Source organism: Adiantum capillus-veneris, chromosome 6 (genome assembly GCF_014529385.1).
Source record: "Adiantum capillus-veneris isolate H3 chromosome 6, ASM1452938v2, whole genome shotgun sequence".
Taxonomy (NCBI): Eukaryota; Viridiplantae; Streptophyta; class Polypodiopsida; order Polypodiales; family Pteridaceae; genus Adiantum; species Adiantum capillus-veneris.
This window is the reverse complement of record NC_140936.1, coordinates 3,587,659-3,615,019: the sequence shown is the minus strand read 5'-3', so window position 1 is coordinate 3,615,019 and position 27,361 is coordinate 3,587,659.

The following is a 27,361-nucleotide window of genomic DNA, read 5'->3' as shown; positions in this document are numbered from 1 at the left end:
AATTATCCCAATTTCTAGCATGTAAAATACATCTATGATTATTTTGTGTGTAAGCAAAGTATCTTGTCATTAATCCCAACAAAAGGGACGATTATCATAAAGAGATTAGCTCGCAACAGGTCCTCAAGTCAAATCAATTATGAGTTATTGTTAATGATTTTAAAAACCATATTAGTTTGTAGTAAATTACGGGCCATCAGCCTTTTCAATCAAAACCATGCTAAGGGTCAGTAGTAGGCAACCCCAACCAAGAATATACCATTGAAAGGCCACCTGATGTCATTTATTTCCATATCTACATCAAGAACAGTAAAAAGAATATATATATATGTATAAACTCATAAAATGTCGAAAGACAACCCGTTAGGATCACCTACTATAATTACAAATACTGAAGCCTAACCCATGATCATTCTATAAGTTTTAGCAAAGTTTCTGTTGGTAAAATCGGTAACCACAGATAGAGCACCAGTAAGAGATTAGCCAGCCTCTAGGCCTCAGCTCAACCAAAAATATGTGTTCTAGCTAATGGTTATTAATACCATTTTAAACCCCTCATAACGTTCGCAAAGATAAAAAATACCACCCATTGAGAGAGCAAGTGCATATCATGACTTATTGGAAAAAATACCAAAGCCTAAGGTGTTTTGAAGTAATAAAATTTGACTCACCTCTATAGAATCCGCTATGATTTTCTTGCTTGGGGCCATAATTTTGAAGACAACAAAGTAGCATATTGTACACAGAGAGTAACTATGTAGAAAATTCACACAAGGAAATGCACACCCACTCTTGCTGAATGAAAACCAAGTGAGCATATAGCTCACCTTATAAAGCAGCACCAACTCTGCATATCCTGCTTGTAGCTGGCCATAGAGCCTATATATTGAAGGGCAACACACGGCAACAGATTTGTATTGATTGCCCATCATTCTGGCACAATAGAGAATGGCGCTCTAGCCTCATGAACCCCTAAGATAGTGTGTGAGGGGGGGATGCATTCACCACATTCACGTATCGACAGAACTATCAAACCACCCTCACCAAATAGGGCATTACAAATAGGGTTATTCCGTTTAATTCCCATCGAAATTGTCCCAATATTACAACCATTCTAAGTGGCAACTCGTGGTGGGGTATGAGGTAATCCTTTTAAGTCTAGTGGTAGTATTCCCCTAGTTTAAGAAAGTATGGTAAAATTCCACTAATTTAGAGTTATGAGATATGTCAATGTTTTACAAGGGCTAAGCAAACCAGAGGTTTGTGGTAGATACGATACAAAGTCCGATCTAATAGAGAGAGAGAGTATAAAACCGGGAAGAAAACCACCTCACCACATCCTCGGAGCCCACACAAGATGGCCTATATCCAGGAAGAAGCTCCACGGCGGTAGAGCCTTCATCAAACTACACCATACCCCCACAATTTTGGGCAGCGTTATAGCTAAAGCTTGCCCCAAATAGCACGTGTCATATTGGGGAGAAACCCTTCATTCCAAACCATTATTGCATTCAAGTCTCACCCATCACGCCTGGCCACAGTAAACCAGCAAAAAAACAATAATGAAAAAAATATAATGAAAAAAAGTCCTTTACAAGGCTACTTTAACCAAGAGGCCTTTCCCGCCTAATCAACCAATGCCATGGTTGGAAGCTCTATGAGAGCAAGATCTCAAACAGGTGAGATATTTTTTGTAGTCAATGATTGCCAAGGGTGAAAGAAAACCCCAAGATAACACCATGGATGAAGAGTCTTGCATCCTCTAGAAGGATAGAGAGAGAGAGAGAGAGAGAGAGAGAGAGAGAGAGAGAGAGAGAGAGAGAGAGAGAGAGATAAATGCATTATCATCCACGGAGGTCAGATATGACCTATGGGACCAAGAAAACATACATGGTTGGACCTCTTACTAGAGGAGTACATGGAGAATCATGGCTAAGGTGGATACAACAAAATTTGTGACATATGTTATTTAGGGGAGGGAGAAGGGGAAGATGGCTTGGGGGGTTTTGGAGTCCAAAATTCTTCGATGATGGCTTTGCTGCCTCGATAGACAGCCCATTTGCCAGCTGCTCGTGCCTCTCGAACCTTTTGGAGTTCTTGTAGAGAGAGAGAGAGAGAGAGAGAGAGAGAGAGAGAGGATTTTATTATCATCCTCGAAGACCTATGGGACCAAAGTTATATGTGATATAGTATGTGTATGGCTGATGAGTGACTCTCGATGCTCCAAAATTGTGGTGATGAGAGTCGCAATGGAGAGCCCACACTTTGGTTGGGAGAGGAAAGTGTGTAGGTCTAAGTTATGGCTGAAAATGTGCGAGAAGCACGTTTGGATGTGACGAAAAGCTGAGCATTCTAGTAGTGTGTGGTACTCAGACTCTTGAGCTTGTAGTGAGCATAATGTGCACAATCAATTTGACTCTTCTCCATTGCCCCAACGCCCTATCTGGCATCGAAGGAAATGGGAGCTAAGCCGAATGGCTGCGATAGTGCGTATCGCTGACAAGGGGATAGGCTCAAGCATGTAAGTGTGAGTACGGTTTCCTCTTTCAGCGAAGAACATGGTTTTGTAGTTGGGAGCAATATGGGTGGTGTAATGTATGAAGCGTGACCCACCAAATTTCTCCCAAGCCGTAATACATTGGCGTTGTAAAAAAGCTTCATTCACTTGGGAGTCAATTTAAGAATCATGTAGCAAGTGTAATGCATCCCATCTCCCAAACCACTTCTTTATGTCTCGCATCCATCCCATGCTCAAGATCTTGCTTTTATGCATCTTTTGAACTTTTTTGGTTGCTTCGCATGCAATTGTAGGAAGTCGATGTGAGGGGTTTTGACGCATATTTATCATGTACTCCACAACCCTTTCCATGCCCATAACCTCAATTGGAAGACATCCCAACTCAAGAAGTAGGAACATATATGGTGTTTGTGTCTTCACTTCGAGAAAGTTTATAAGAAAACACTTTTGGACATTCTCAAACTCTTTCCAAGTAGACTTTGAGATACTCCCACCCCACACTTCAACTACATAAAGAAGAACCGGTGTCACCAATGAGAACCGATGTTTCGCGCATTACACATGTTCTCAAATGCATAATAGGATCTCTTTCCCGCTTCCAAACGACACATAGCACATTCATGCCACTTGTGATTGGACGGAATCTCAAGGCCAAGGTACTTAAAGCTCTCAACAACTCCAAGTGTCTCATTGTTGTACACAATGCATGGCTTCTCTGTTGAGGGCTTACACCCTCAACAAGGAAAAACACAGAACGACTCTCAAAATTGCATGTGAAGACTGAGAGAGAGCAAGAAGAGAGAGAGAGAGAGAGAGAGAGAGCTCGTAACTGATTTTTATATCTTTGCTCGTCGCAAAACATTACAATTTATAGCTTTAACCTACCTCCTAACTGAATCCGACTAAGCCTAACAGAATCTGACTAACCAACATCCAATTTCAGAGAAATATCCGACTTACCACAGTCCGGCTGACCATAATCCGACCTAAAAATATCCGACTGACCAACATACTACATCCGATTGACCAAATAACTGACATACAAGTGTGCCTGTCAACACATGGCACGGCCCGGTGGTGGATTTCATAGAAATCAGACACATATTCACATATCCCTTGATCAGAGTCAAATGCCTTATCACATTAGGCATAAGATTACAAAGATTTGAGAATAAAACATGTGGGAAAAACATAATGATTTCATTTGGCAATGGTTCACCAAAATATTTCTCCATAAGCTGTCCAAGATTCCGCTTCTTGTAGGCTTTGCGTCTCCAGGTAGTACATCCGGTCTTTTGCCTGGTATGTCTCCATCGGATCACTTCGTCCTTGCAACAAAGTCTTCTCTTGAATCACCTTCCAGAAACTTCTCTTGATGTCGACTCCTTGAAAAACTCCATCTTCATTATCTTCCCCTGATAAGTGATTGTGTGAATCTCCATTAAATGAATGTTTTCTGCATATGAACTCCCCCTTGAACTTTTAAAGCATTAACTTTTAATATTCTGAAAAATGAATTTGCTGCACACACAAAACAACTGCAAGATTTTTGATTGAAGAAAACTGCCGCCTTCATGTCTTCTTCTGCAACCACTTAGAACACTGCAATTGAATACTCTATCTTGTTCATGCCATCAAGTACTGCTATTCCCTTGCATTGCTTGTGATGAAACATCTTCATGAGCACGAATTCAAAATTCTTTTGATTTTTATTTGCAGCAGCACTTCATGTTAGACATTCGCCTTCAACTTCGAACCCTCCATTCGGAATGTTTGCTTTCTTCATGCCATCAATAATTGACACGGCTTTGATTTTCTTGGGCTAAAACCTCTTCATGGCAGCGGTTTCCTTCTGATTTGGATTAGCAACAGCGTCGATTTGCTTTATAACTTTGCCTTCTGATTCTCCCAAACAGGTCATTGCAGCAGATACGGGTATTGACCCTTGTTTGATTGCATTTATTCAATAGTATGCCCCCTTTGATTGGCTACGATCACACCACTTCTGATCTTCACCTTGACATCCGCACTCTTCAAGTCATAATTGCAATCCGCTAGCAAGTAAATGGTGAGCCTTCATCACAAACCGTGATCGCCAAAGTGTTGAGGCTTACACCTTCAACAGGGAAAAACACAGAACGACTCTCAAAACTGCATGTGAAGACTGAGAGAGAGCAAGAAGAGAGAGAGAGAGAGAGAGAGAGAGAGAGAGAGCTCATAACTGATTTTTATATATTTGCTCGTCGCAAAACATTACAATTTATAGCTTTAACCTACCTCCTAACTGAATCCGACTAAGCCTAACAGAATCTGACTAACCAACATCCGATTCTAGAGAATATCCGACTTACCACAGTCCGGCTGACCATAATCCGACCTAAAAATATCCGACTGACCAACATACTACATCCGATTGACCAAATAACTGACATACAAGTGTGCCTTTCAACATTCTCCTTATGGTTGGTTCTCACAAGCATAACCTTTGTCTTGGATTCGTTCACAATCAGCCCACTATGCAAGCAAAATTTCTCAAGAACAACCATAAGCTTTCATGCATCTTCTAAAGTGTGTGCTAGAATGACTACATCATCCGCATACAACAAAATCATGATTATCGTATTGCAAATAGTGGCCTCTTCAATGCCTTCTTCTTGCATAAATTCAAGTACCATTTGTTCCAATTAATCGATGCATAGACCAAAGAGAGTTGGTGACAACGGACATCCTTGTTTAACCCCAATAGTGCTTACAAAAATTTCTGAAATTTCTCTTTCCATGTACAATTGACAACTCACCTTCTTATAGATTCGAGAAACCGCAAGCATAAACTCACTTAGCACTTGGAGTTCTTCCATCCTTCTCCATAAATTGTTACGTGGAATCATGTCAAAGGATTTCTTAAAGTTCACAAAACAACAATACTATTGCTTGCCTTTCAACCGACTTTCCTCCATGAGAACACGAAGAGTGACAAGATGATCAATGGTGCTATGGCATCGACGAAAACCCGCTTGTCCCTTTGCACGCTTGTCATTATCTTCAGCCCAATTACTCAATTTCATCTCCATTATGCACCCAAACAACTTTGCCATAAGAGACCCAATCATTATAGTCCAGTAGTTGTTTACATTCTTTATCCCCTCCATTATGCAAAGGCTTAACCCAATTAGTACTCCAATCATAAGGCATACCATGTTGAATTGCAAGGTTGAACATATCACACATCCACTGATGGGTAAAATCTCCCATCCATTTGATCATCTCTGGTTGATACCTTGAAGATCTCCCGCTTTGCGAGTGGCCAACTTTTCAAGCCCACCGCATACATCCTCAATAGTAAAAAAAGAAGGCATACAAAGGAGTGAACCATAAAATGACATTTTTTCAGCATTTGCTTGCTCATATAATTGCCTACAATGTGTGTACATATCCATAAGACTCAAGTTACCAAAATTCTCAACCCGCTTGCCCCTCAAATTCCTCCAAAATCTTCCACATGCATGTGCCTTTTCTTGGACTTGAAAAAGTTGTTGCTTTACTTCCCATCTTCTTCTCTTATTTTAAATCAATGCCTTGTATGTATGCAAATGACTTTGATAGTTGTCTTTGTCCATAGTTGCATCAAGCTTTATCAAGGACTTTTGAGCATCTTGACATTCTTTATCAAACCACCTTTTGCATGATCTATCTTTGTTGATACCATGGAGATGCTTTATAGCAAAGCATTCTTTAGCACAAGAACAAATAACTTTCTTGAAAGCTTCCCATTTAGTTTCCAATGGTGCATCATATTGAAGCTTCTTCATCCATAAATTTTGCTCAACCGTTTCAATGTACATTGGTGCCCGTTTGAAATCCGTACATACTGATAATTTCTCTTTCCTTTGGCTAAGATTATCATGCTCCATTTATCATGAAAGGTCAATACATAAGGTGTGATGGTCAGATTTTTGGTTCCATTGGCCAAACATAAAACTCTTTATGCGATACATGATGGCTTGGGAGAGTAGAATATAGTCAATCACACTGTCCCCATTATGTCTCCTACATGTAAACCCATTGGTTCCACTCCACAAAGATACACCATTGGCAATGAGCATAGCCATGCTATTACACATGTCTAAAAGTAACTTTCCATAGTGATCCGGCTCTTCTCATCCATTGAAGAACGATCTTACAAGTGAACTTCCTCCAACTCCCTTGAAATGTATGGCATATCAAATTGTTGAGTATCATGTTGCAATGTTTTTGTGCGACAATTCATATCCCCAAATACAATAACATCACCTTCACCTTTGAAATAAGCAATGTTCTCTTCTAAATCAAACAATGGTTGATATCTATCCATGCAAGCATAAAAGGGAAAATCATGATGAGGAATGTAGCAACCGGATACAAAAATGGGTGCCCTTTTTGGTGTCATAATTTTCAGCCATACATAATGTTTGTACTTGTCATCTTTCACATTGATACAAAATCTTCCAATCCTTTCTTAACCATATATGCTACCCCTCCTTGTCCTCTTTGTTGCTTAAGATTCTTTATCCACATCAATGAATTTACATTGTAATCTTCCAAGCCGTTAATGCTTTGTGTATCGTGCTCCCAAGTTTCAACAAGAAGTACAACATCGGCTTTGCTTGTTAGTTCATCAATGTCAACCCCCGCATTCCATGGGTATCCATTACAATTCCAAAAGCATATTTTCAATTGTAACTCGGTCTCATAGGTCACGCATCCCTATTTGCTCGAGGGACTTGCCTCCTCCTTGGGCACATTTTCTTCATGAAAGATCTCCTTGTTTTTCTCATTCTTTTCCTCATATGACTTGCGACGCATATTTTGTTGCTTAATAGTGCGATCTTCACATACAAAACATTTTGTATCCCTCAAATAGATTTAACTATTATCAAGGATAATCTTTCACTTGGTCTCATCCGGCATGGTGCATACAATTGGCCGTTCTCCCAAGCGAGGAGCTCCTTGCTTCCCCACTCTATGTGCTCCATAGACCATAACTCCGGACATGCCAAAGTGGGTTTTGAAGAAATCTTCGATAACAATGGCAAGAGAAGGAGGTGTCTCTAGCTTCTCTTTGGGAATTCCACGAATAACAATGTTCTTAGAACGTTGCAGAGAGGTGGTTCCCATGGGTGTGTGTGTGGGGAGAGAGAGAGAGAGAGAGAGAGAGAGAGAGAGAGAGAGAGAGGAAAATGTAATTTAAAAATTTTAATTTTAATATGGGTTTCAAAAATTATTAAATAATACTAGTAACTACTAGGATCATCTGAAATATAGGTTTCAAAGGTCCATGGCTGCAACTAGAAATGGGCTAACAAAGGAGAGCTTTGGTGTGGACTCCTTGCTACAACTAAAAAGATATTGTACATATGATTTTTTTCACAAAAGAAGATTTCTTTAGCAAGGAGCACAAGGGGAGTAGTGCTTTGTGTTCAAGATGTCTACAATTGATCCTCCATTTGGATTAAATTTGGTTAATTGAATGTGATGACGTGGACATGGAGATCTTTGACACGCTTGGGTGTAGTTTGATCACACTCACCGAGTGGCGGATTGGGTGACCATGGCATGCCATGTTTACGATCCAAGGTTTTTTGTCTTAAGAACATATTTTTGAAGTTTGGCATATCTTAAGAAACAACCAAAAACATGTTTACTATTGTGCTTGTCTTATGTTGTAGCTTGCAAGATCTCCTCACTATTGCAACTTGTGAGATGAAAGAGCAAGACATGGAAGCACAAATTGTTTTTTGGCAGTGCATAAATGAAGTTATGGAGCGGCATGGATGTGAGAGAGCGGATTTCCATGGATTCATAGCTGACGAATCTCAAGCCAACTGAAATGCAATTCACATAGTGTTCAATGGTGGCAAAGACAATGTTCTATAACATTGAGAGAGATCCTGCCTTTTTCATTGGAAACAAAGTATGGTGGAACACACCACAAAGTACATTGTCTCTTCATCTCAACAAAATCACAAAGTAGCGTTGAGCCCCTTCTAAAGAGGCAGTTGCAAGAGAGTCTTGTCTCCTTTGACAATGGTGGCAAAATGGAAATTGCATGGATAAAAAAATCCCTGCAATGGACTCTTGGTTGAGTTGGTTGGAGGTGCACATTGCACATTGGGGGAGCATCATGACAGCAGTAGAGGGAAGTGTTGATGGGGCAAACACTCCAAGAACAAATTTGGCCAAGACAAGCATGATAGCAGGCTTGCAGGACAAGGGTTCAAAAAATAATTCTCATTCTATGATGCATGTACTTCAGATACGGAAAATGCAATACTACAAAGAACGAAGTCAGTTTCTTATCTCAACTTAGGTAAACATATTGGAAAGGGTCCCTCACTAGAGAGGCTCAAGGAAATAGTTTCCTCTAGTCCAACACAAGTGATAAGAGTTGAGGATGAATCAAACACATAGGCTAGAGTACAATGCAAGAACAAGAGACTTCACAACACACGGAATGCCAAGGAAGATCTTTTCACGAAAGATTCAGAGGTACTAGATGGGATTAAGAATTCTAAAGAGAAGATGAAGTTTTGTTTTTTGAACAAAAGGTCAATGAAGCTATGTGGGCAATAAGAAGAACCCCTCTTGTCAGTCGTGTGACATGCAGTGGCACCCCCAGCAGTGGCATGTAGTAAAGGGAATCCCTCACCATTCTTTGAGGGGTATAAAAAACATCCAAATGGGCTACTCAGATAGTGGTTTTGGTTCTATGGCAGTCGTGTTATTCATTACTATGTGGTGGATCATGATATAGAATCAAGTCCAACTCCCCCTCCAACAATTTGGCTGGTTGATCCAGGAACAAATCTCACTGATGAAGAAGTTGAGGTACTACTTGAAGGAGGATTTCAAGTGGAGACAGTTGGAAAAGATCAAGAGAGTGCAACAACAATGCGAACTCCTCCCAAGGTTGGAGGTGATTCCTCTTCTGCTTCAACAAAAGCAGGTAGTAGTGGTTCAATACTAAGAAATGGCATAAGAGTCAAATTTTGGACTTCCATTTCACAAGAGGCGGCTAAGAAAATTGGTCTCTCTCTTTGTTTAAAGGCTAAGGTGATTGAAGAGATGTGCATTGTAGAAAAAACACATGAATTCTTCAAGGTTGAGCATCATGCAGTAGATGGACATGTGGGGGTGTATGAGGTGCACATCAAGGATAAGCCCTACCACACATGCCCTATTTTCACCGACAAGGAGGCCAAGAAAAAATCTTATTTGGCTTGCAAGCACTTGTACTTCATTTTCTTGAGAGTTCTTGGATTGAGCCAAAATGAAAACATGTTCATACATCAACGTGTGCTAAGCAAAGTACATGTCCACAACTCTCTTAAGCCGTGAACGCACATATCCAACTTAGAGTAAAGCGGACGATTGTACAATTTTGTGAAACATTTTCTACCATGTATTGTAGCTAGCGAAGTTGATATGGATTGGGTAGGAATTGGACCTTTGGCAAAGATGTTTTGGATTACCTTGGTTTATAAATCTTTTCATCTCTCTTTTTGATATCACTAATCTTGATGTAAATTGATTTAGGTGTATACTTCTCCTTGTGTGTGTGTGTGTGTGTGTGTGTGTGTGTGTGTGTGTGTGTGTGTGTGTCACACACGAGAGAGAGAGACAGACAGAGAGAGAGAGAGAGAGAGAGAGAGAACTAAAACCGGCGAGTGGGATAGTGGGGAAGACAGAGATAGATAGATATATAGATTTTATTATTGTCCTCGAAGGTCAAATATGACCTATGGGACCAAAGTTACATGTGATGTAGTATGTGTACGGCTGATGAGTGACTCTCGATGCTCCAAAATTGTGGTGATGAGAGTCGCAATGGAAAGCCCACACTGTGGCTGGGAGAGGAAAGTGTGTAGATCTAAGTTCGGACGTGACCAAAAGCTGAGAACTCTAGTAGTGTGTGGTACTCAAACTCTTGAGCTTGCAGTGAGAATAATGTGCACAGGTTATTTGACTCTTCTCCATTGCCCCAACACCCTGTCTCGCATCAAAGGAAATGGGAGCTAATCCGAATGGCTGCAATAGTGCGTATCATCGACAAGGGGATAGGATCAAGCATGTAAGCGTCAATACGGTTTCCTCTTTCAGCAAAGAACATGGTTCTGTAGCTGGGGGCCATATGGGTGGTGTAATGTATGAAGCATGACCCACCAGATTTCTCCCAAGCTGTAATACATTGGCATTGTAGGAAAGCTTCATTCACTTGGGAGTCAATTGAAACATCATGTAGCAAGTGTAATGCATCCCATTTCCCAAACCACTTCTTTATGTCTTGCATCCATCCCATGCTCAAGATCTTGCTTTTGTGTCTTTTGAACTTTTTTGCTTGCTTCCCATGTAATTGTAGGAAGTTGATGTGAGGGGTTTTGACGCATATTTATCATGTACTCCACAACCCTTTCCATGCCCATAACCTCAATTGGAAGAGATCTCGAGTCAAGAAGTAGGAGCATATATGGTGTTTGTGTCTTAACTTGGGAAAGTTTGTAAGAAAACACTTTTGGACATTCTCAAACTATTTCCAAGTAGACTTTGAGATGCTCCTGTCCCACACTTCAACTCCATAAAGAAGAACCTGTGTCACCAATGCATCAAAGAGATACTTCTTGAGAACCCAATATTTGATGTTTCCCGCAATACACATGCTCTCAAATGCATAATATGCTCTCTTTCCCGCTTCAAACGACACATAGCACATTCATGCCACTTGTGATTGGATGGAACCTCAAGGCCAAGGACTTAAAGCTCTCAACAACTTCAAGTGTCTCATTGTTGTACCCAATGCATGGCTTCTCCTTATGGTTGGTTTTCACAAGAATAACCTTTGTTTTGGATTCATTCACAATCAGCCCACTACGCAAGCAAAGTTCTCAAGGACAACCATAAGATTTTGTGCATCTTCTAAAGTGTGTGCTAGAAGCACTACATCATCCGCATACAACAAAATCATGATAACTGCATTGCAAATAGTGACCTCTTCAATGCCTTCTTCTTGCATAAAGTCAAGTACTATTTGTTCCAATTGATTGATGCATAGATGAAAGAGAGTTGGTGACAACGGACATCCTTGTTTAAACCCAATAATGCTTACTAATGTTTTTGAAATTTGTCTTCCCATGCGCAATTGACAAATCACCCTTCTCATAGATTCAAGAAACCGCAAGCATAAACTCACTTGGCACTTGGATTTCTTCCATCCTTCTCCACAAATTGTTACATGGAATCATGTCAAAGGCTTTCTTAATGTCCACAAAACAACAATACAATCGCTTGCCTTTCAACCGACTTTCCTCCATGAGAACACGAAGAGTGACAAAATGATCAATGGTGCTATGGCATAGACAAAAACCCGCTTTTCCTTTTGCACGATTTTCATTCTCTTCAGCCCTTCTCTTCAGCCCAATCACTCAATTTCATCTCCATTATGCACCCAAACAACTTTTCCATAAGAGACCCAATCATTATAATCCAGTAGTTGTTTACATTCTTTACATCCCCTCCTTTATGCAAAGGCTTAACCCAATTAGTACTCCGATCATAAGGCATACCATGTTGAAGTGCAAGGTTGAACATGTCACGCATCCACTAATGGGTAAAATCTCCCGTCCATTTGATCATCTCGGGCTTGATACCTTGAAGATCTCCCGCTTTACGAGTGGCCAACTTTTCAAGTCCACCGCATACATCCTCAATAGTAAAAAAAAGAGGGCATACATGTGAGTGAACCATAAAATGTCATTTTTTTCTTGCTCATACCATTGCCTACAATGTGTGTGTGTGTGTGTGTGTGTGTGTGTGTGTGTGTGTGTGTGTGTGTGTGTGTGTGTGTGTGTGTGTGTGTGTGTGTGAGAGAGAGAGAGAGAGAGAGAGAGACGTTGAGGCCGAGGTTGACAAAGAACCAACGGAGGATCAAGAGAGTGAATAAAGTTGAGAAGAGAGGAAAAGAATCTTTTTGGAATCTGCTCTTGGATTCCAAAAAAGTACTCGCTAGAAAATGCTTGCCAAATCATTCCCCGCTTATAGCTTGTACATCACACACATTTGATTGGAATGGGATTTGAACAAGTAATGAACACAATTTTGGCTTATACCATTCTTTCAAACGCTAAAATGGTAGATCGGGCATAATTGGAACGTATTTTTTCCAAATGGCTTGAGGCTTGGTGTATGGACTCATGGAAATATGATAAGAACATTGGGTGGACCAAAACCTCTTCAGATTGTCCATTTGACACTTTTGGACATCATACGTGTATGATTTATTTTGTCTGCAAACAACTTGAAACTCATAGGATAGGATGTGCATAGCATTGCATGGTGCCTATAGCGTCATAATTGAATTTGAGCTTGTAAATGGATGTCAAAAGCCAAGAATGATATTTGTACGCTTAAATTTTCTTCATATGGGTGAAAATAGGTCAAATGATATCCAAATATGATGAAAATTTGTTGGAAAGCCGATAAAGATGTGATAAAAGTGCTTGGCTTGTCAAAAATACTACAGCATGTCAAATTAAGAGGTCTAAACATCACACGTAGTGATGTCTATATTGGCTTTTTGGGTTATGTTCAGATTTGAAGTTGGCAAGTGCTCATGTGCCCAAGGACATAAAAGGTTCTTTTGGCACTTGACAATAGAAAATGAGGTATATAATGACCAAAACATGACCAAATTTAATGTAGAGGCTATCCATTGCATGATAATGAATTTTGGATAATCAAAATGCTGATAGAACCTCTCTATGGTAGTGCTAGACATCATACAAGTATGATGTCCACTCTTATAAAATTGAAATATGAGCATTGCCTTGTGTCAAGCTTCCCTGAGTTTAGAGCACCCTTTCTATGGATAAGACCATATTTTGCTCAAAGACTCTAACTTAGTGTTTTTTGACCAAGATGTGACTTGATGTGGTCCAGTTGTCTTGAAGCTTGGTATGTGAGCTGTAATGAATATAATGAAGAGGCTGGTGTGGAAAAAATACCATTTGCATGTGTAAAAATGCCAGCCAGACATCATACGCGTATGATGTTGAAAAATTTTGGCTTTGAAGCATTGGGAAGAGGTGTGTTAGTGCCCTAAGCCCTTTTGGCTCTGGTTCAAATTTAAAATTCACTAGTTTAGCTTAAAAACTTCTTGTTCTTTGAACTCTCAAATCAATTTTGGCATTTGGATATGACTTTTCACGATGATTTCTCTTGAGCTTGATCACCTAAGCTTGTAGACGTTGTGTGGCACCTTTCATGGCTTCAGTGTATCTTTTGGCCTTATGGATTTCCTTTTCTAATGATTTGTCTCTTAGAATGCATCTTTTAGTTAGATGTTGGTTGGCGGCGACGTTCCTTGATGTTTGATCGTATGTTTTGGTTGTCAATGGTATGTCGATGATGCTCGTGGAGTTTGGTGGGAAACGACGCACCGTTTGGCCATGAGATCCAAATGTTGCTTTGTGTGTCCAAAGCCTAGCTCAATGCTTTGGCCCACTTTTTGATGATTGAGTATGGAGGAAGTTACATAGGGGTGTAGGCAATCTTGAGAAGCACCTATCCTTGAAGTTTCGTGCCATTTTGCCGACTTGTCCCCGACTGGCTTTTGCGGAGCCTAAGAAGTTAGGGTTTTTCTTGCTGAACTAAACCGGCATTGGATGGCATATATATGCTCATCTATCCTAGGGTTAACTCTCTATCAAGTCTTGTAGCTATCGGGTTAGTGGTTCTTGAGTTATGATCCCTTTCGATCTCTACCTACCGATGCCACATTGCCACTTTTGTGAGATTTTCGCGTTGAAGTTAGCATTGAATAAAAAGAGAACATGGTAATGAGCCTACCTCCCATGTCTGGCACTAACCAGTGTCTTGTGTGCATTGTACAAAGCCGTAGAAGATCCGCACACTCTAGGTCTTTCAAGCTCTCTCTAACTATGAATAGTGAAAATGAGGTAGTAAGTGGGGCCCAAAATATCTTATATCTGAGTTCCCCGGACCACTTGCCACAAAATTTGACATGCGCTTCTTTCTTGTCACAAAATGCACTTTAGGCACAAAAAGTTCTCCATTTGGACTCCGTTTGCCCCATTTCCAAAAAATTTGTCATTTCGTCCAAAAACTGGTCGGATCGCGTGTTTTGCAACATTTTCATAATTGCACCCCGACTTCACCATGTTGTGCTTGGCTTTCTCATCACTCCCTTTTTTTTTGTCATTACATCACCATCTCACCTGCTTTTTCTATTTTTCCTTGTTTTTCTCCAAAAATTTAACAAAATTAAAAGAAAAACAACTAAAATAAACTAAAAATACCAATAAATCAAAATAACTCAAAAAAAACACATTAAGCCGTTATGTATGTTCACTTGTAATAATTTTGGTTGGATTGCTCCGTTTTATCATTTTTTTGTGAAAAATTGTTATTTATATACATATATATATATATATATATATATATATATATATGTGTGTGTGTGTGTGTGTGTGTGTGTGTGTGTATATACACACACACACCTAGAGGCTCATTTTTGGCGTTTGTGCTCATATATTTGTAGGAATCAAGTTAAATAAGGGCATGAATACTCGATTTCACCAAAAATTTCCGCAATCAATCACAAAAAGACCCCAAAAAAAGGTGGCCTTTTAGTACTTTTAAGTCCGTCACATTCGCATTGAGAATGCCTCCCCCCCTCCTAGTTGGAGTCCTCCTGGATGATGGTGTATTTTCCTAGGGTATGTGTTGTGCATGGGTATCAACTTTGTACTAATGTAGGCTATGTAATGCGGCCCTATATGCATACATTGTTAATGCATTGAAAAGAGGATATAAGCAATATGCTTATTGGCATTCAATGTTGTGGTTTCCTGGTATGGCATTACCTATGTTAGAGCACTGAAATAATAAGAATTCTAATTGTGTCGCTTTTTGTTTTATGGACATTGGATGCGCTTGAACTGCTAGTTCGTTGGGTGTCAAGTGGTTGCACACTGGTATGGATCTAAGATCCAAGATCCGCACATCATTTTTTGTAGATTTTGCTTGAGTATCTAAATTTGAGATTGACTTTTTTGAGTTTTCCATAATCTCTTGGGTACCCAAATCATCTTAACATTTTTTTGTGGTTGTTGTGCCTTTGGTTTTGGTTGGATCTTAAGTGTTTGTACTGAAGGGAGTTCCCTGTTTTGTCATTGTGGAATCCAAATATGTTCACGATTACCTTATGCATTAATCAACTTCTTTGGCACCCATTCCTTTGTAAGATATGGTTGGGTTTGTTTTCGAGGTTTACCATTTGTCGTGCAGAGGTTGCTTTGAGCATGGTCTTCTTAAAATTTGTGACATCAACTTTGTTGATCCACACTCTCTTATGTGCTTTTGCGGGCTGCAATGGTTGCTTTGTTGGTGTCCCTGACATATCCACTAGCATTTTCTCTTTGTTCGGCTTCTCTTTCTTGGGAAGGATGTATGAAGTAGAGCTCTCCTTTGATTTTCTCTATGGAAGCCATTTCTGAAATGCTGTAATGAAGGGTTGTTTGCCCTTATCTCTTGGGTTCTTTACTAATGGTTTGTCAGCTTCTTCTGCAGAAAGTGGAACCTCCTAGATTCCTGTAGCATGTTAAATGTTGACATTATCAAATCTCTAATTGTGTTGGCTTATCTTCTACCACATAAAATTTATGCGGATAGTCATAGTGATTAATATGCACTAGTATTACTATCCATCCCATTTCCTTGATTGAATGCTCCAAAAATCTTTGAATGTCATGTTGTGTAGGTTGTAGTTTGTCCTCAAATGCAAGTTGCTTATATAGGCTATAGGAAATAATATTTTCCTGAGCTCCTGAATCTAGGATTGCATTTGTTTCCACTTGATTGCCTCCAACCTTGACTTTGATTATCAGATCCATCGTATTCTCCTCGTCAAATTCTATTACTTTGATTACATTGATCCATGTTGTTGCGAAAGTGCTCATGACCCCAAAGTGTCACCCTTGTTATGCCATGAAATGTCCACCATTTGGTTTGTGTGACTGATCTTCCCAAATGAGGGAAGAGTTGGCGCTCATATTGCTCCATAAAATCTATCCTCATAGATTCACTTGCTTGCTGCAGATGAGAAATGGCCATAGATAAAACCATCTCTTGCCACTAATCCATAAACTAAGGTAATGAGCAAAGAGAAAACGGAAAGGGTTAAAAGAGTGTGTAAAAGTTTTAGTGGCATACTAACTTAATATCTAATTTTCAAAAGGAAGTTGAGTTTTAAAGGGTAAGTTTATCATAACCAAAGAAGTTTTCTTTGAGAAAGAAGATTCCCATTCCAAAGAAGGTCATTCCCTCCCTTCCCTCTTGCCAATTGGAAAATCCCAAATCTTTAAGCCTCTTTTAGTTGTGTGATTTGAAGTAAGAGGTAAGCCTAAACCCTATGTCGAGAAGAATTTTTTGGTCGTTCGTACTCCATTGCATGAGAATTTTGCACCACACTAGTATGTCCACTCTTAGAAATTTCACAAATTATCTTAGACTATCATTCATTGAAGTGTTCTACTCTTGCATAAACCATCATTTAATCTTTCACAATCAATTAAAGGAATTTTTAGATTATTTCTATTAGAATCACAAGTTGATGCATTCTAAATGTTAGTGTTTACTACTCATGGTACACACTTAAGCAAAGGTCATTGTGTAGAGCATATGCATTGTTCATTTCAAGTTTATTTTGCAACTACAAAGAAGGGGGGAGTAAGGGGATAGATTTGCAAAAGTGATGACCATGTTGCTTGAACATAAACCTCACATCGCTTCCATGAATATGCCCCATGGATGGAAAATGGTGCAAATTAAACAAATGGAAATCGTCCAAAACAGAGTTAACTTGAAACTTACATCGAGACAAAACCTTAGACTCCCAAGAGATTCATTGTACTTTTTAAGGTCTTGTTTGAGTAGACATTAAAAGGAAATAGGAACTAAGGGATTATAACTCAAGGAACTTACTCTAAATTTCAACCAGGACTAAAAACTTTACCAAGAAGATTTGACATGGATAGCCCTAACATACATAGAAGTTTTAAGTGTGAAACTTGTTTTACATGTTTGGAAAAAGGCCGGCCCAGGTGTTTACATGTGGGATCCAATGGGGATGGTCCATTTTGGCTAGGTCTGAGAACCGTTGATCTATGTTTTGAGCTCGGGTTCATTCAATGTCCTAGAAATGGGATTGGATGGGAGTGAGTCCAATATGGGAAGTGAGACCCACGATACATCTAAAAATCGGCTTAATCCGGTAGGCTTCATGCCAACAAGAAAAGAAGGAAGGAAAAAGGGATTCCAAGAAGGGATCAAGGAAGATGTGATTTAAGCAAGGAAGACGTGATTTAAGCAAGGAACTCTTCTAATTGTTTGGTAAAAATGAACCTTGGAAAGGCTAGGAATCTAAATGGGTTATCTCACAATTGTTCTCATCAGTTGAACCTTCACTCTACTTCTCGAACTATTGATTTAAAAAGAACCTAGAGTAGATTATCTTTGAAGCCTTTCCAACACAAGATGAAGATAAACAAGAATTGGAAACTGTGTTGTTAACCCATGATGCCACCATTATTCTTTAGTGCATATGTTTAGTCACTCATGGGCCGGGGTTGTCGGTCCAAGAGGTTTATAGTAAAAGAGTGGTGATCGCCGATGAAAGATACACCAGACCCATTTAGCACAGATGACAAAATATGGGTGCACGTATGTGAAAAGGACGGCAAGCCCTAGATAAAGCTGTAAACTAGGGTTTTCAAACATTCTCAACGTGCAAGTTTTGTTCTTGCTTCACCTCTTCTTGCTTGTCTATGAGCGTGAGAGAGAGAGAGAGAGAGAGAGAGAGAGAGAGAGAGAGAGAGAGAGAGAGAGAGAGACCAAGCATCGACAAGCACAACGACTCAGAGGAGGACGAGTGGCGGCGCGGTGACTTCTTCTTCTCTGCAGGCACACGGAGTCCCTCGATGGCAGCACTGTAGGAGGTGAGTGACACATCGCCATGTAGACGTAGAACTTGTTTGCATCTGTCAGGTTGTGTGCCTCTAGCCCTACAGCTTGCACATGGCACATAGAAAGTCCCTAGTAGTAGACATTTTTGGTGCCGTTTTTGGGGAAATGCTATGCACCAAGCTCCGCTTGTAGCCTGCATACTGCATTGCTGAGGTTAATATTTTCTTTGTTTACAGAGAGAGGTTGGGAAGAGTGTGTGTGTGTGTGGTTTTATTTTGCAAATTTGTGTTTTGCACTGACATTTTTAATTTTCTATCAAAACAGTTTTTTGCTTTAGATCTGTGTGTCTAGGTAGTGTATTTTTGTAAATCTAAATTTTTGTTGCATTTCTATAAATCTACAAACTTGCAAATCTAAATTTTTAAACAAAACAGGAAAAAGAAAAAGAGAAAAAATGCCCAGACAGTTTTTGAATGTTAAAAACAAAAAAAAAATTATAAAAATCGTTCACTAAAAGAATGATCATTCCCACAACCCCGGCCCCAGCCTCGGTCTCGGTCTTGATCTTTGATATTGATATATATATATATATATATATATATAGAGAGAGAGAGAGAGAGAGAGAGAGAGAGAGAGAGAGAGGAAGAGGAGACCTCCATAGCTTCCTTTCAAGTGAAGGAATAGAGTACCTCATACTATATATATACCGCAAGTCTAAAGGTTAAAATCTCAAGCACTAAAAAGGGTTTAAAAAATAAAAAATAAGAAAATTACAAAACAAACGAAACCAAGTAAAACGACCAAAATCTTTAGTGGCTTGTCACTCAACACTTTTGGGATACGTGCCTCACATGTATTTGCGCTCTGGAGGAGCAATAGAGACCAATCCATTAGAGAGTGTCTCAAATTGCACAAGAACCCATTATCCACCCACGTTAGGTTCCAGGCCTTCGGTTGGAACCAAAGGTAGTGCAACTCAAGACCCTCGTATCGCATCGAGTGACTCTTCCTCTAATTATGACGTCATGGAGAGATATCCTACACAAAACCCTAAAATGTCAAGTCAAGACATGCATGCCTTTGCCCCACAGCATGGGTCTAGCATGTTTAGCCGCTTAAAAGAGACCTTTAGTCGAGCCACCCGTTCGGAGCCCACAACTAGTGAAGTGAACAGATTCACCTTTCACTTCTCATGTAGACCATGTACTCCCCAAGGGTGTCCATGCTGACATCCTACCTACTCCGATCATTAAAGACCCTAGCGAGCCATCACCCCCTGAGGTTCTACTAATCAATAGTTGGAGTCTTGCCGAAGTGCAAGAGACCAAACGATATATGCAAGCAACAAGGGAGAGGGAAATTGAGAACCTACAAATGCTAGAACAAAGCCGATCCATGAAAGCGAAGACCCCTGTTAACCCTCACGGCTCACGGACACCCCATCACCTACGACGGACGTGTATTATGTATTTGGTAGAGTCAGGTACCGGGCTTTTCGGACCAATAGGAACAGGGTAAGAGTGATCGCCGATGAGAGGCGCACTCTAACTGGGACATTCAAGGGATTAGTTGGCTAAGCATGGGCGCCCAAGTGTGAATGGGGTGAGCTCATATAAAAGCCAACTAAACCTAATTTTTACTCATTCTCTCATTTGTGCAATAGAAGAGTGCTCTTGCTCCATCTCCATCTCCATCTTCTTCTTCTTCACCTCCTTGTGTGTGTGTGTGTGTGTGAGAGAGAGAGAGGGAGAGTGTGTGTGCGATCGAGCATTACGAAGGCACGACGGCGGCGAAGTGGTTGAGCGCGGCACGTCTGCAGCTTCTTCTTCATCGCGGCGAGGAATCCACCACGAAGGCGAGCGTAGAGCGGTGAGTGACACACCCTTTGCTCTCTTGAGCTTGCTAGTTTAGGCTTGTTGTGTGCTTGGAGCCATTTGTGGCTCGCACACGGTGTATTGGCAAGTCCCTTGCTTCGACAGTGCGGCAAGGAGCGCACATTTTTGGCGCCGCTGTCGGGGAAATGCCCTACACTAAGCTCGGTTAAGCACTTTACGCTTTCTTGTGGTGCAATTTCTATCATAGGAAAGGCAAGGAATGAGTGTGTGTAGTTGTGTGGAGATTTCTGTTTTTTGCGTTTTTTGCGTTTTCTACATTTTCTGGTTTGCACTGCACAGTTAGCATTTCTTGCGTTTTTGCATTTTCTGCATTTTCTGGTTTGCACTGCACAGTTCTGTCAAGTTTCAATTTCTGCATTTTCTGTGTTTTCTGGTTTGTGCACAGTTAGACGCATAATTAGTTAATTAAGTAGGCTAGTAATTAGGTGAGACAGAAAGTAGGTAGGTGTGGTCAACGCGCACCAAAACGCGAGCCCAAAACAAAAAAAAATTAAAATTAAAATTTCGAAAAAAAAATAAAAAATTTGAAAAATAAATTTCGAAAAATAAAAACGTGAGTGAGGGAGAGGTTAAATTTTTGAAAATAAAAAACGTGAGTTTTAAAACGGACGGGTTGGTTTGTATAAAAAATAGATCGGGATCATTTCCCCAAGCCCAAGCCCAAGCCCAAGCCTCAGACCTCAGTCTTATGATATATACTAGACTCACTCTTATATATATACCCTACTCCCTCAAGAGGGAATGAGAGCATGTGGGACAAGTCCTCCACTCTCCTCCCTTCTCTTCCCACTTGCACCCTTAGACTTGCTATTTGGAGCCTAGTTCCCCAGCTAAGATAAGACTGTTTCGGGCTTTTCTGGAGCAAAATAGAACCAAACGGTGGGCTGTAAAGCACAGCGCGTCCCTCCCAGCGATCCGCTCGTTTCGAGCTATCACACGGCCCATTCCACGACACGCTCTAAAAAATCTAGCAAAAAAACAAACAAAAAACACGCAAAAAACTAGTCACAAGGCCTCCTAAAGCAGCTTTTTGACACCTGAGGGTATCAAAAGCACATGCACTTACGCTCTGGGCGGGTGCTAGAACACGAGCATATTGAGGGTGCCTCTGTTCATACAGACACCCATTACCCATCCACGATAGGCTCTAGACCCTCAGCGAGGACACAAGGTAGCACCACCCAAGACCCTAAAATAGCCGCTAGTGATTCCTCCTCCGACTCAGAGATCATGGAAGCATACCCTATCCAAAACACTGAGAGAGAAGGCCATGCACCTCCCGAAGCTCCACAGCCTAGTACTAGTATGTTTAGCCGTTTCATGGAAACATTAGGTAGAGCTACTCGCTCGGAACCTGATGCAAATGAAGCACACGAAGGGGGTGGGGAAGTGGACTCTCCTTTCACATCGCACGTGGACCCCACACCCCCAAAGAGTGTCCATGTGGATATCCTGCCAACTTCATACCAAGAAGGCCCTGTTGAGCTGCCTCCTTCAGAAGTTCCCTCTAGAGTACCGTTGGTGACAAGTAAAACCACGGGGAGCAACATTGCTTCTACCCCAGAAGAAACCGTTAACACGTCGACTCTAGAAGGATTGTTCATTAATGATCATTGGACATACGACCTCCACACTGAGGTGTTGACGGAGCTACACTCTGGCCACGCCTACCATGTAGGATATATAGAGATTGTACGATCCACCTCTAGTGCCACGAGCCTTGAAGATCAACAGAAAATGATCTGTAATGTTATCCATGGCATTATTCAATCAGAAAGGCAAAACCGAGGGGTAAATATACTCTCAACTGGCCCCATGAGATTTTTGGATACGAGCAAGGCTCAACAGCCTACTCTATCACAAATGGAGACTCCTCTAATGAGTCCCATGGACCCATCTTACGTCATTTCACCTGGGGTCTCTATGCAATCTGAGCCTCCGAGCGACAACTTTAGCTTCCCTAACTTGGCTCAACCCTCTATTAAGGAAAACACAGTGCTCACTCCAGGGATAAGCCTGACAGAGAATGTACCGATGACATCTACGGTTAGCGCAGTGCCACTACCTAGTGTCGTAGTACCTAATATGGGGCCTCGACCATATGTGCCTCTAGCCCCTTATGCACACATGGCCCCCACACCTCCAATTGTACCACTTGTTCATGCTCCTCGAGTGCCGCTCCCTAGCCCTTACCCGAGTGGACCTATGCCCGGTTATGTTCCATATCCTGCATCATCCACACATATGCCAAGACCGGTACCCGTCCCTCTCCCACATATGATTCCAAGAGTACCTCCACCGGCCCTGCCTCCTCACATAGGTGACTTGGCAGCGTTTACTCAAACCATAGGTTGATCTATCGCGGAAAATATGCGTCATGCATCTGATAGAGAGCCTAGAAGTAAGGCAGTACAAATTGCCAAACTCACGCAAAAATTCAATGGGGACGAAGATGCTAGAAAACACATTGAAGTGTTTGAACAAGTATGTGATTCCTTAGGGGAACGCAACGAACTACATAAGTGCAATGCCTTAAGCTTGACATTAAGTGGGAAGGCTGGAGATTGGTATAGAACCCTAAGGGTGGACGAGAAAACAATCTACCCTACCCTTCGAAGGTTGTTTCCCAAGGAGTACATACGAGAAGGTGTGCTTTGGGGTGTAGCATCTCAGCTACAGAAGGCCGCACGTAAGGAAGGAGAGTCAGTACGGGACTTCATTAGTTGTCTAAAGCACTTAAACTCTCGCTGCCCTGTAAATGAGCGCTTCAACAATAACCAACTGCTTGATCGATTCATTCGAGGGTTGAGGAATGAAGGAATCTATAATGGACTAGTGATTAGAGGTATCACAACCTGGGAAGATGTCACTGCCAATGCAATCCAATTAGAGGACAACTTGATGATAGCAGGCATGAGGGTGTCTACTGACACGAGATCCACTAGCTCACAAGCCATTGAGTATGAACCCATGACTGCAAAGCCCATTGCCAATGAGCCAAAGGTATTTGAGACATTCTTGACAGACCTCACCAAGGCAATCCAAGAGTCTCTTAAGGATAATCGACCCCCTCAAAATAGTCACATGTATCCAAGAAGGGAGCAACAATGGTGTTCCATTTGCTTAGGTCCACATAGCACTAGTGAGTGCCCTACGTTTAGAGTAAAATTTAATGGAACTTGCAACGCATGTGGTAGGTATGGTCACCAAGCTAAGGATTGTTTAATGATCAAACGTGTGATGGCAAATAGACCACCTGTAGCCTGGACGGATGTGCCTCGAGCTCCTGTATTGATGCCTGCTCCACCTGTTGAGAAACTACCGCAACACATGGTCCCTAGATCTCAAAATGTTGTACAAGCTACACCGCTACCACCTCCTGTGCTAGGACCGCAGCCCCCGCATCCAAGAGTCGCCCCTATGAACCAAGTGGGTTGCGAGCCATCTAATGCTTATGCAGATGGCTGTGAGGAGGAAATAGACACTAGTATTGCCTACGGACTTGATACATTGGAAGAGTGTCCTATATACTACATGGAAGATTGTTGGGGGCAAGTCAAGCCGGTTTATCAAGCTGCTGCTCTCGCATCCAGAGGTCAAAATATCAACACCCAGGCTAGGAGGCCACCTCTTCAATGCTACGAGTGTGGTGGACCACATCGGGCAGCGGAGTGCCCTATTAGGCTGCAAAAGAATGTTGCACACATGCAAATGAATCAAGGTAGCACGTCTGCAATGCCAATACTCACATGTAATCGTTGTGGCATAGATCACTTGATTTCCCAATGCCCCTATAACCCAAATGCGCTTAAAATCACACCCCTAAATTTGGTCGAAATTGCTAGTGTGACATCGCCAATACCACCCGTCGCACCTGCTTATGCGATTACACGGTCCATGCTTCAAGGGCCAAGCCATATCCTCGAAGAGAGAGATACCGCGTCATTTATCCAAGCAAAGAAAAAGAAGACACGAAGGAAGAGGTCACAGAATACGGGAAATTCAAAGCCAAGTTCTAAAACAAACATAGGAACAGGAGATGACCCCGTGTATATGAATGACCTCAAGGATGATTCAGATTCAATCGAGACAATGGAGACTAGAACCAATACCACAAAGGGAAAGACCGACAAAGAAAACCGTAACATGGAACCAAATGAAAACCGAATAAGAGAAAACCATAAAGAGCCTCTGAAAACACCACAAGTGTTTCCAAATCCAATCCAAGACCCCCAAGATAAACCGCAGGGGCAAAAAGGGAAGAATCGTAACAAGAAGATTGGGACGTACCCAAACCCAGTAGACGAGATTGAGCAGGTGAAACATCTAAGAGGTTTAGTGGAGGAGACTCAAAGGAAACTAGAACCAGAACCCATGCATGTCAAAATTCATGACACAGTGTTTCCCACGCAAGTTCATCCACCCCACATGAACCATAGACCGTTAGCCATATCTAGTATCATCCAAGAAGGGAGTGAGGACGGGACATCAGAAAGTGAGCATACACCCTTCTTGTTGGAAAGGATGTTTAACGAAGGAATACCTGATCCCATTGAGGAATATGAGATTCCATCCTCACCAGTTCCTAGTCAAGGACCTACACCCTGCAAAATGCCAATGAATGTTGCCAAACTAGTGGACTTCATGTCTTCTGAGGTCCGAACCACGATCATAGCAAAGCTGTATGGAGATCCTGAGTTATTCCTTGCACTTCGAGCATTCCTTAACGGAGAGCTACGAACGGGTTTACCGCAGTTTGCGCAACCAAATAGGCCTGACTCGATTATGATTGATGAGGAAAATCATGTGCAATCACTTGACTTAGATGGACACGAGTCTGTGATCGAGGTACCCATTAACCAATTAGGGCAGTATTTTGAAGGCGACGAGTCTAATGCGACCCTACCCATCACTACCAATGGATTAACTATAAAGGGAATTCTTGATGGTGGTGCGGGAGTTAGCATCGTTACAAAAGATTGTTGGGAATCCATGGGAAAACCCCGCCTCAGTGTTACTAACATTGTGGTAAAGATGGCAAATGGTACCATAGCCAAACCTATGGGGATGCTCAAGGATCTTAAGATCAAAGTTCTAGGACACAAGGTACGACATACGTTCATTGTAATGGATTTCTCTAAACACCTTATGTCATATGAAATGATTTTAGGACGACCATTCATGAGGGAAGCACAAATGGTTCATGATTGGTCTAAAAATCATGTCTATTTGCAATTCCAAGACTCTGTCCTTAGAGTGGATTTGGTGACTGGTAAGATACACCCCTTAGGGAGTAAAACCATTATTGATCATCGCTCGGACACCACAGTTCACTCGGCCCCACTACAATATTGTTACACTTGTAAGAAGGATACAGACATTGGCTAAGATTCTCCTTATATGGATATCCTACCTGGGATGACTGAGTCGGACAATGTGGATTGGGTCCACCTAGCATCAACCATAGACACTTGGGGAAATAGGGGGACGACCTGGGTAACACCTGAGGGGGATGAAATGCCTGTACCCTTAAATATGCTACAAGCAATGCATATCGCTTCCGACAAGACTCATACGAATGTAACGAAGAAAACATACAAGTGGGTCCCTAAAGCTTCTTTAGTGACCATAGCTAGTGCTTAAAAACAGAAGCCTTGTAAGAAACGTACCACTTGCTCCAAGAAAAGTAAGAAAATGTTGCGATGGATCCCTAAACGACTATTGGAAGCCCAAGGATACTATCAAGGAAATGATCAAATCTGGGTGCCAAAACGTAGATTGTGCTCTTACCTATCACCTGACCCAAGTGAGCCCAATCCCGTAGCTCCAAAACGAATCAATGATCGTGGAAAGAAAAAAATCACAGACTGCTACACACCCGCTCCCGAGCTAGTTTGGGTACCAAAGAAAGAACGATTTGTTCCACCTAGCTCAGGAAGGGGGGAGTCCCATGAAGCTTCTATCTCCTCATGTAATACATCCATAGAGGTAAAAGCTTCTACACAGCCTCCATCTATAGTAGTGGACCTCCATGAAGCTACAAAAGAATCCACACCTCCCAGTGTTCAAGAATCACCTGATGAACCACTTCAAGTTCGATCCTGGGAGAGTACCTTACCACCCTTGCAACTTGACGAGGCACCTAGGGTAATAGAAAACTACTGGCAAAAATCCTCACCTATTACCAACTGGAACAATTGGTTTCAAAGGGTGACAAGCTCATTTCAAATGGTATGATCTACCCAAGGAAGGGGGGAGTGTTTGTGGACATCCATCATTCACTTGCTTCCCTCTCAACCTTTCTCCCTGACCTCTATATCTCCAAATCTTAGGGAATGTACATATAAAGCTTTATACTCACAAAAAAAAAAAAAAAAAAGAGCAAGAGCAATTAGCAAACGAGTATGCACATTAAAAGTCAAAACATTGACTCAGACCTACACATGTCACATCTGGTACAGTGAAACAGAAACCTATGCCATAAAACACCTTTGATCCTCATCACTTGAGTGATGGAGGGTAGGTAAGATTAGTACGATAGGAGTGTTTCTGTTTTAGAGTTGAGTGATTAGCAAAGTTCTCTTTTCCCACTAATATGCCTCCTGGAGGTATTCCTTTTGTTTCCTAGTGTGTACAGGAGCGTGTTTCTATTGATAGGATTTGGACCTTCATGGAACCTTTCTCTCGTTCACACTTCAAATCAAGCGCGACCATCAACACAAAAAGGTGTTTTATGTCCATTAGCATTGCCCTTATCTTTTTGTATCCATGTTTGTCTTCTTTGATTGTGATTGGTAGCATAATATTCAGCGCATTGGCTTAGTATCAAACATTTAATTCAATGTAATGTTTTGTCATAATCACTTGTCTAGGTTTAAAAATCAATCAGTCCGACTAAGCTAGTTTGACCAAGCTAGGTATTAGAAATCTTCTC